Below are 9191 nucleotides of genomic sequence, written 5' to 3'. Positions count from 1 at the left end.
CATGCATTGTTGGCTTGACTCTATTGTAAATATCCCAAACAGCAGACCTAGTGGGAAACCAAGAGTGGAACAGGAGTTCTTCCTAGGCTGGCAGGAGGCTTTAGGGTCTCTTTGGGATGAACAGTCTCCTCTGTAGGAAGGAGATGCCAGAGGAGATTCAGCTTTGGACAATGGCCTGGAGATGACCAGGAAAGGGAGGGACTGGCATAAGCCTCTCTGGTTCTTTGGGACCCTTACCGCAATAACAGTTCCAGCACAAGAGCCAGTGTGGTGTAGTGGTTAAGAGCAGTAGATTCGTAATCTGGGGAACCGGGTTCGTGTCTCCGCTCCTCCACATGCAGCTGCTGGGTGACCTTGGGCTATCCATACTTCTCTGAAGTCTCTCAGCCCCACTCACCTCACGGAGTGTTTCTTGTGGGGGAGGAAGGTAAAGGAGAATGTTAGCCGCTTTGAGACTCCTTCGGGTAGTGATAAAGTGCGATATCAAATCCAAACTCTTCTTTGTCTTCACTGCTCACCTGACTCTGGGCTAGGTGAAGCTATGGTATATGAGGATGCTCGATATTTTTAGTTGTCACTAGGGAATCATTGCCACAATTGTGCACTTGGCCCTAGAAATTTCATGTCACAATTCTGGATTTTCACTGTTTAAATCAGCCACTGTTTAAAACAGCAGCAGCATAATAGCTAACAAGTTAAATGGCAGGAAATAGTGAGAAAAGCTGCATGTAGCCACACAACAGGAGCAAAGGCATAATGGCAATTGTGTTGTTGTGTTTTCCTTAGACTAATAAGGAAGGCTGACAATGCATTCGAATGGTCTAATATTTCCTTCCCACTGTGTACCACAAAAGCTATCAAATCACTCTCTTCAAATAATATGTAAATACAAAGTTTGGCAACTGTGCAACAGGAAAAAGTCTCTGAAAATATAACATTTCTGTGAGCTTCTTGAAGAAAAGTGTAATATAGAACATCTACTTAGGATGATTAATTACCCCTGTCTGTCACTTTGCCTTGATTAATTTCAGGTAATGTTTATCATCAACTGGTAAAGTTTCTTTCAGTTAGTTTAAAGTGCCCCAGTACTAAAACATGGTAATAGCTGACAAATCCCAAATAAGCTGTATTTAACAGACTAATTTCATGCACATTCTGCTGGCAATTGCAAGGGTGTGCCAATTTTGTGTTCAATGATTAATAAGCAGGTTCTATATTGCACTAATGTTTTACTGGATTAATAAACAGTGCAGAGATAAATGTATCCTACAAAACCAATGCTCCCTGCACTAAAATTTACAATGTTTTACTATAGTAGCCTGTTGGGGTTAATTAACATTTCTTCTGACCCTTCAGGATAGTATTAATCTTGTTCAGTAAAACTATATGTTTTCTTCTAGTGGGAATTCAATTTGCATGTTTAGACTTATCTCCGGAGTTAAAAACATACATGCTATAAGAAATGCAGAAAAATTGAAACAATTATTGTGAATCAATTATTAAGATTTTAAGAGGTCATCAGGAAACCTCAGAAAATTACCTCTCTCTCAAGAATTGAGTGCAACCTATTTTAGTGCTCAAGACAGGCCAAGAGTTAGGGAAAACAGAGTCTCATCTGGTCTCTGAAAGGAGGGTTTTATTGCCAGGGCTAATCTCTTGGCTCAGGCACTAGGGTGATATAGATAGACCAGCTAATCCCAAATAATCTCACTCAGAAACCTTTAACATTTAAAAGGGCAGTTTCATTAGGAGGTAGAACAGCAGAAAGGCTTAAGAACAGCTAAAGGAAAGGGATGTTAAAAATCTCATTCTCAGTACCGTCACTTTTCTTCTTGGCCCTGCTCTCTGTTTCCTAGGTATGCTATGATCATACTTAGGCAGAAATCTTATGCACACCTAATGAACACTGGGATGGCAGGACCTCTGAAAGGAAGCTGACTGTTCCCCAGGCAAAGCTTAAGAAGATTAGTCTGCAACTGGAAATTTACATTTTCTCAGATGTAGCAAAATTTCTTATAGAACAAGAACAAATTAGTAATTTTTATAATCCAGTAAGTATGATTTCCCCTACATCAATAAAACAAAACATTTCTAGGAATTGCCGAAAGGAGGACTATCTTTGCAAAAATCAGTTGTCATCACTGAACCTCCCTCCTTTGGTGTTTTTTTGGGATGTAAGTGTGTATGGCAATAAGATGTTTCATGTGCTCAAAAGTAGCACCTTTGGTTTCATTTACCCTCAGTGATGTCATCAGTTCAGTATTCTTGAACGGCTAGGATCACCCATACAATTCATCCAGGAAGCATTAACTTTATAATAGCTCCACATTGCAGACATTTTCTGGCTTGCCTGGATAAGTCCTGATATTTATTAGCAACCAAATGAAAAATGGGTGGATCATGTAGCCAAGGAACTCTGCATTCTTGATACGTACCAGTACTTTTCAGCAAGCAAGGATTTAATAACCCACTCCAAAGGTATTTTTTAGGTGTGCACTGTACATCATTGATCTTATTTATAAAATATAAACTCCAATATCTTCCCAAGATGCTGCTGTAAAAACAAAACAAAAGGTGTGTGTTTCCATTTACGATGGAAGTGTCATTCAGTGACAGCTTTTGAGGAAATGCTGTTCTGATAAATTAATAACAAAGCTAGAATGGATGCCAACCACTTAGCTAGGCATTGCTGGGGATATGAGATGGATCAAATTATTAACATGATTATATTTATTTATACCCCACCTTTTTCCCTAATGGGACTCAAGACAGCTTACAGATAAAAAAGGAGAACCACTAAAAACATAGGGGGGGGGAAACATTAAATTCAACACATAGAATTAAAACTATATGTTTATATAAATCTTACCTCCAACATTCACATATTGTCCGCATATCATCAAAATATTTGAATTGATATAGTCTCCCTGCAAGAACTGGGACTGATATACTGTATATGCAGTTGCTGCAAAACAATTGATTTTAATGGAATCAAACCTAGTTTAACTTTAAAGCAACTCCAATGATCAGCACACTTCATTGGCAAGCCCAACACAAAAGGGTCTATATAGTCAATACAAAGTTCCCATTGAACAGAACTGATAATCTTTGACATCAGTTGCAAACAGTTTACAGAAATAGATAAAAAATGCAGCATAATTTCCATAGGTCAACTTTGAGCAATTTGCAGAGACGAATTAGACAATTCTAATTTCCAACAAGTGTTTTAAATACCGTAACCTGGTTTGGGAAATTTCATTGACCATGTGGAATTGTGCTTCTTGATTTGCAAACTAAGCTATGGCAGGTTAGCATGATTATTTTTTGTAACCGGCAAACATGGCAGCCTTGCTCCCTGTTGGCCATGGGGCAAGGGAACTACAAGAATGTGGCACAAAAATAGCACATAGCTGGCACCTCTTGCATGCAATACTTTCTTCCAACTCAAGAAAAGGCTGTGTAGCTCAAGTTTATGGACCAATGGAAAGGCATGGGCGTGGCTAGCCCTGAATCTGGATTTTACACTACAGATTGTGAACATATAGTTTCTCCCACCTGTGCATCCCAAGGCAAGACCAAGGCACCAGTATGCAGGTTTTTTACGACCAATTTTACTACAGTTTACAAAATTTAGTGGACAGCAACACTTGTGGGAACTTTTCCATGTGGTGTAATCCTAAGTATGTGGATTCAGAAATAATTCCCAGAGAGTGAGCCACACCCCCCTAGTAAATAGATTTAGCACTGCATCCTTCATTATGTGAAGACAGAAATGCACAGGATAGGCAGTGTTTTGTGGACTAAGGTTCATACTGAAGTGGTATCCTCATAAGTAGTACTCGTCTAGATATCCAAACCTACCCTTAATGACCTTTCTGGAAACATTGCTTTTAACTGATGCAAACAGAAGCAGATGATATAAGTGAGGCTTGCAACCTTGGGAGGTTACTTCGGGGCTGCTAATGCAGCAGTTTGACTTCACCTCCGAAGGCACACTCCATCGTCTCTCAAGACAGTCAGATGCCAACAACAACAAAGGTGAGGCATATTTGTCAACTAAGCACACTTTTGCTTTGCACCTTCTGCATGGTCTGTAGTTCTCTGGGAAGAAAATACAGTGGTGCCTCACAAGATGAAATTAATTCGTTCTGCGAGTTGCTTCGTCCTGCGATTTTTTCGTCCTGCGGAGCGCGGATTCCCCGGGTATTAACGGCTTTAAGAAAAAGGAAGCAAACCCTCAAGACATTTTCGTCTTGCGAAGCAAGCCCATAGGGAAATTCGTCTTGCGAAGCACCTCGAAAAATGGAAAACCCTTTTGTCTAGCGAGTTTTTCGTCTTGCGGGGCACCACTGTACCCAGAAAAGGCCCACTCTATTTGTGTATAGCCCTGATGGAATTCTACGGCGTGTTTCCTACCTACAGAATATCTTCCAACAGTATCAAATACCTAACTACAAAACAATAATGACATGAAGTTCAGAACACAATGGCTTAAAGCCTATAACACCACATAAGAAACAGTTCTTAATTTCCCCTGTGGTTTTCTGTGATCTCTGACAATGTATTTATATTCTATGTAGCCTTCCAATGTGTGATAGGATCCCTGAATAGCAATATAAATGTAACATGATTCCAGAGAGTGATATTAGGATACAAGAGTTCTCCCAGACAATGCATTAGCTATTGATAATCTTTATGAGTAATTTTATTGCTTTTTATTACTACAAGATTCAGTTTTATTATAGTCTATTCCTTGCATTTTCAAATGAATTATTTTGACAGTTTTGTCAAGCAACCCTTTTCAAATGCAATTCTGGAATTGCAATTCTAGTTTGGATACAAAATGTAATTAACATCCCCTCATCACTAATGTGTGGGACGCAGGTGGCGCTGTGGGTTAAAGCCTCAGCGCCTAGGGCTTGCCGATCGAAAGGTCGCGGTTCGAATCCCTGCGGCGGGGTGCGCTCCCGCTGCTCGGTCCCAGCGCCTGCCAACCTAGCAGTTCGAAAGCACCTCCGGGTGCAAGTAGATAAATAGGGACCGCTTACCAGCGGGAAGGTAAACGGCGTTTCCGTGTGCGGCTCTGGCTCTGGCTCTGGCTCTGGCCAGAGCAGCGATGTCACGCTGGCCACGTGACCCGGAAGTGTCTCCGGACAGTGCTGGCCCCTGGCCTCTTAAGTGAGATGGGCGCACAACCCCAGAGTCTGTCAAGACTGGCCCGTACGGGCAGGGGTACCTTTACCTTTACCTTTACCATCACTAATGTGAAATTGAAAGTAAAAATATATCCCTGCCTTCTTACACTTGTCTTGCTTTTTTAGTCTCTAAGACACATGATAGTGTCTTACTTTTCACTTTAGAATTCAGTTTGCTACTTGTAAGGAAACATTAATTGTTCAGTGCCTTTTGTCATTAGATATTCCATATTAAAGTTAGGCATTATTTGGGCCCAAGCTGTCCAGGATGAGTTTGTGCATTTCTATGCATAAGAAAAGATTGTACAGATGTCCAGTGCAATGAACATGTGCATCACCACACCTGTGTTAACTTTGTATGCTGAAGTTTTGTATGAGATCCTCTCTTGCTGTGGCAAGGATATGGGAGACTGTCTTTTTATGGGAGTGATATTCTACTCCTTTTAATCTTCACACTGGTTTGAGTCTCTCTTTTTTGTTCACACTGCCTCCCCGCCCCTCCAGTTTTCCTGTTGTTGTGTGTGTAATCTCTCTCACTCTCTTGCTACAAGAAGACTTTCCTCCCTGAAAAACGTACTGGTTTCTATTGCAAGGATGCTTATATAGTTTGTAAGAATCAAGGTGCGAGACAAACTGATTTCAGGCTGGAATCCTATGTGCACTTACCAGAGTAAGTTCCAAGGAACACAGTGGGGTTTGGTTAGGTGTAAACATGCATAGGATTGCATTTCCATTTCCCTGGGGAGGGGAGGGAACCTCACCTCAGTCTTGCTGCAGATAGTGGGTTAGTGAAGTTGAAAGGTGAAAACTAGAGCAACTCTTTGCTGCCAAGGTAGAACTAAAAGGTGCTGAGACTGATGTCACCTGTAAAAGCCAGGCACAAAGAACAATATGTAAGTTATATTGCAGTTTTCAGAAGAAACTCAAGAGAGAGAAAGCACACTCACACACCAAGAGATGAGGCAGAAATTTAGCTGAAGCTTACGTTTTCCACTTTTTTGTAACAAACCTACTTACTTGATTCACATTTCCCAAAAAAATATGCAAACCAAAATGCAGATATCATTCAAAATTCACACTTCTTTTAATTTTGTGATGCAGTTCTCCAACCAAAGGATAGGTATAAAAATGTGCACACTCAGGAACAGAGTGAAAATAGCAGATAATGAAAATCGACAGATTTGTCCATCCTTGTACACATCTACAGTGGTGCCTCGCAAGACGAAATTAATCCGTTCCGCGAGTCTCTTTGTCTTGCGGTTTTTTCGTCTTGCGAAGCACGGCTATTAGCGGCTTAGCAGCTATTAACGGCTTAGCGGCTTTAAGAAAAAGGAAACAAACTCGCAAGAACTCGCAAGACGTTTCATCTTGCGAAGCAAGCCCATAGGGAAATTCGTCTTGCGAAGCACCTCAAAAAACGGAAAACTCTTTCGTCTAGCGAGTTTTTCATCTTGCGAGGCATTCATCTTGCGGGGCACCACTGTACCTGTTTTAGGCAACATAGGAGCAATTGGGTTGTATATGCTGAATTATTTGAAACTTCTCCCTTATTTGAAACCTCCAGATGAGAATAGTGAGGTAAATGAAACGTTAAGCACCCTACTGGGTTTGCCTGAAAAGGCTGCATATTCCTGTGTGTAACATTTGCATAAGATGATTTTCTCTTTCACTGTCAGTTCAGCAGAATATTCCTGGTTCTGTTGAGGGGTATCATTTGGGAACAGAGGCATTTCCATCTTATCCTGCCCATGCTTCAGTTTATACCTGATTCCTCACAATAGCTGTATCTATTATTAGCTATAAAATATGTAGACACCAGATGATCCTTTATCTCACAAATAATGCATGAGCTAGATACAAAGGGGCCCATTCAGCTTTATATATTCCCTGTCAGCACCTTGGTCTCACCTGCTCTGTTCTAGATGATGAGGTCTTTAAGGTGCTAAAAGGGTCTAATGTAAAAACATCCTCATACTGGAGAAGACCATGAGGCTCATCTGTAGAATCTGAATGTACTTTTAGATTGTCTAGCAAAATGTGGGTTAAGAGCATGGCAAGGTGATATATGAGTTTGTCAAACCTTTCCTTGAATACTTCAGGTGTTATAGATCGGGGTGGCTTAACTGACAAAGCTATATGTCTTGACAACATAATGTTTATTCCAGCTGCTTAATTATAATGGCACATTTCTACTGAACTTAATTAGCCAGTTTATTAACAGGCTACATGAATGTCTGTCAGCAAAGAAGAAATGGATCACAAAGCATAAACATACATGAAGATGACAAAAAAACATATCCTGACTTCAAACACATTCTGTATAGCTCCTTTCTTTTGCAGCCAGCATGTGACCTCTCCCCGTATGAAGTGGCCATGGTCCTCTCTCACATTTCTTCTGATGGCACAGTGAAATGAATTGCTTCATGTAAACATAACACATCTGAAAGGCATGACATTTAATGATTAAGATAAAAATAATTTAAAGCCTTTATCATGGGTATTTGCCAAATCATTCCTAAGGCAGGGGCGCAGTTGTCTTAGATCCACTGAAGTTTGACCTTCAGATATGCTTTCTATTTTCACCCTCTCCAATGCATGCTCTAGGAGTAATTTTGCAAACCTGACAGCCAGTTCTGGAAATGCCCACTTCAATATAATTTTGCAAACCTCGTGCATTTTCTCTCTCAGAAGCAACAAATTTAGAAATGTAAAGGCTATAATCCTAAACACACTTGTTTGTGGATAAGTGCCACTGAATAGAGTGGGGCTTACCCTTGAACAAATATGACAGGCTTGTGCTATTCCCAGAATTCAGGTCAATTGGACCAGAAGGATAACTGACTATGAAAGCAGCTATCAACAAGAATCTATATACAATAACACCATGTTAAAATTTAAAATCAGAAACCATCAACTGACTATTAAGGAAATATATTTTCGTAACTGCTTGCAACAAGCCTAGTGGAATAGAAGAGTTTTCAGCAGATATTTAAAGGCTCAAAAGAAGACACCTACTGACTCTCTGTTGGTAGAGCATTCCACATGACTGGGGTGATGACACTAAAGGCCTGGTTTCTTGGTGCTGTCAGATGAGCCTCACGAACTCAGGGGACAACCAATGATGTCCCTGCAGATGATCTCAGGGACTGAGATGGAATATGAGAGTTTAGGCAGTCCTCAAGGTACCATTGCAAGATCTACAAATATTTCCATAGGGGACAACAGTTTGCACTGCCACCCTCCTCTCCCTGCTTGTGAATTCCCCCAACAAATTTTATCGGCATTTCTGTCTCTCAGCTCCGGATGGCCCACCTAGACTCCCCTCTACCTACAAATACCATCCCTAACTGGCAGATGAGGATGTTGGCCGATCTGGATAAGATAAGATAGGGAAAATGTGATAAATAAAGACAGCCTTTCCACAAAAGTTACCAACCTACAATTTTTTTACAGTGGTACCTTGGGTTACATACGCTTCAGGTTACATACGCTTCAGGTTACAAACTCCGCTAACCCAGAAATATTACCTTGGGTTAAGAACTTTGCTTCAGGATGAGAACAGAAATTGTGCTCCAGAGGCGTGGCAGCAGCAGGAGGCCCCATTAACTAAAGTGGTGCTTCAGGGTAAGAACAGTTTCAGGTTAAGTACGGACCTCCAGAATGAATTAAGTACTTAACCTGAGGTACCACTGTACTAGTCTGCCTCGAAACACACACCTGTGTTAGCCATTTGTGGCAGATTGACCTGAAAGAATAAAAGTATCATCTCTTTTCCATATTATGGAAATTTTCTTGCCTGGCCCCATGAAGTCAGTTTCTATTTTCTTTAGACCAGGAGAAGTAATGGCTTGAATGAATGCCACGTTCTTTGTTGTTCAAGTCATACATTGATGCATACCACCTCAATCTCTGAGTAGTAAGGTTCTAGGGTTTGGTTTTCTTTGGAATGAGAGACAACAGAGACCGTGGTGTCCTTATGATACATGGCTTGTTTAC

Source organism: Podarcis cretensis (assembly GCF_951804945.1).
Source record: "Podarcis cretensis genome assembly, chromosome: 4".
Lineage (NCBI taxonomy): Eukaryota > Metazoa > Chordata > Lepidosauria > Squamata > Lacertidae > Podarcis > Podarcis cretensis.
This window is presented reverse-complemented; position numbering follows the sequence as displayed.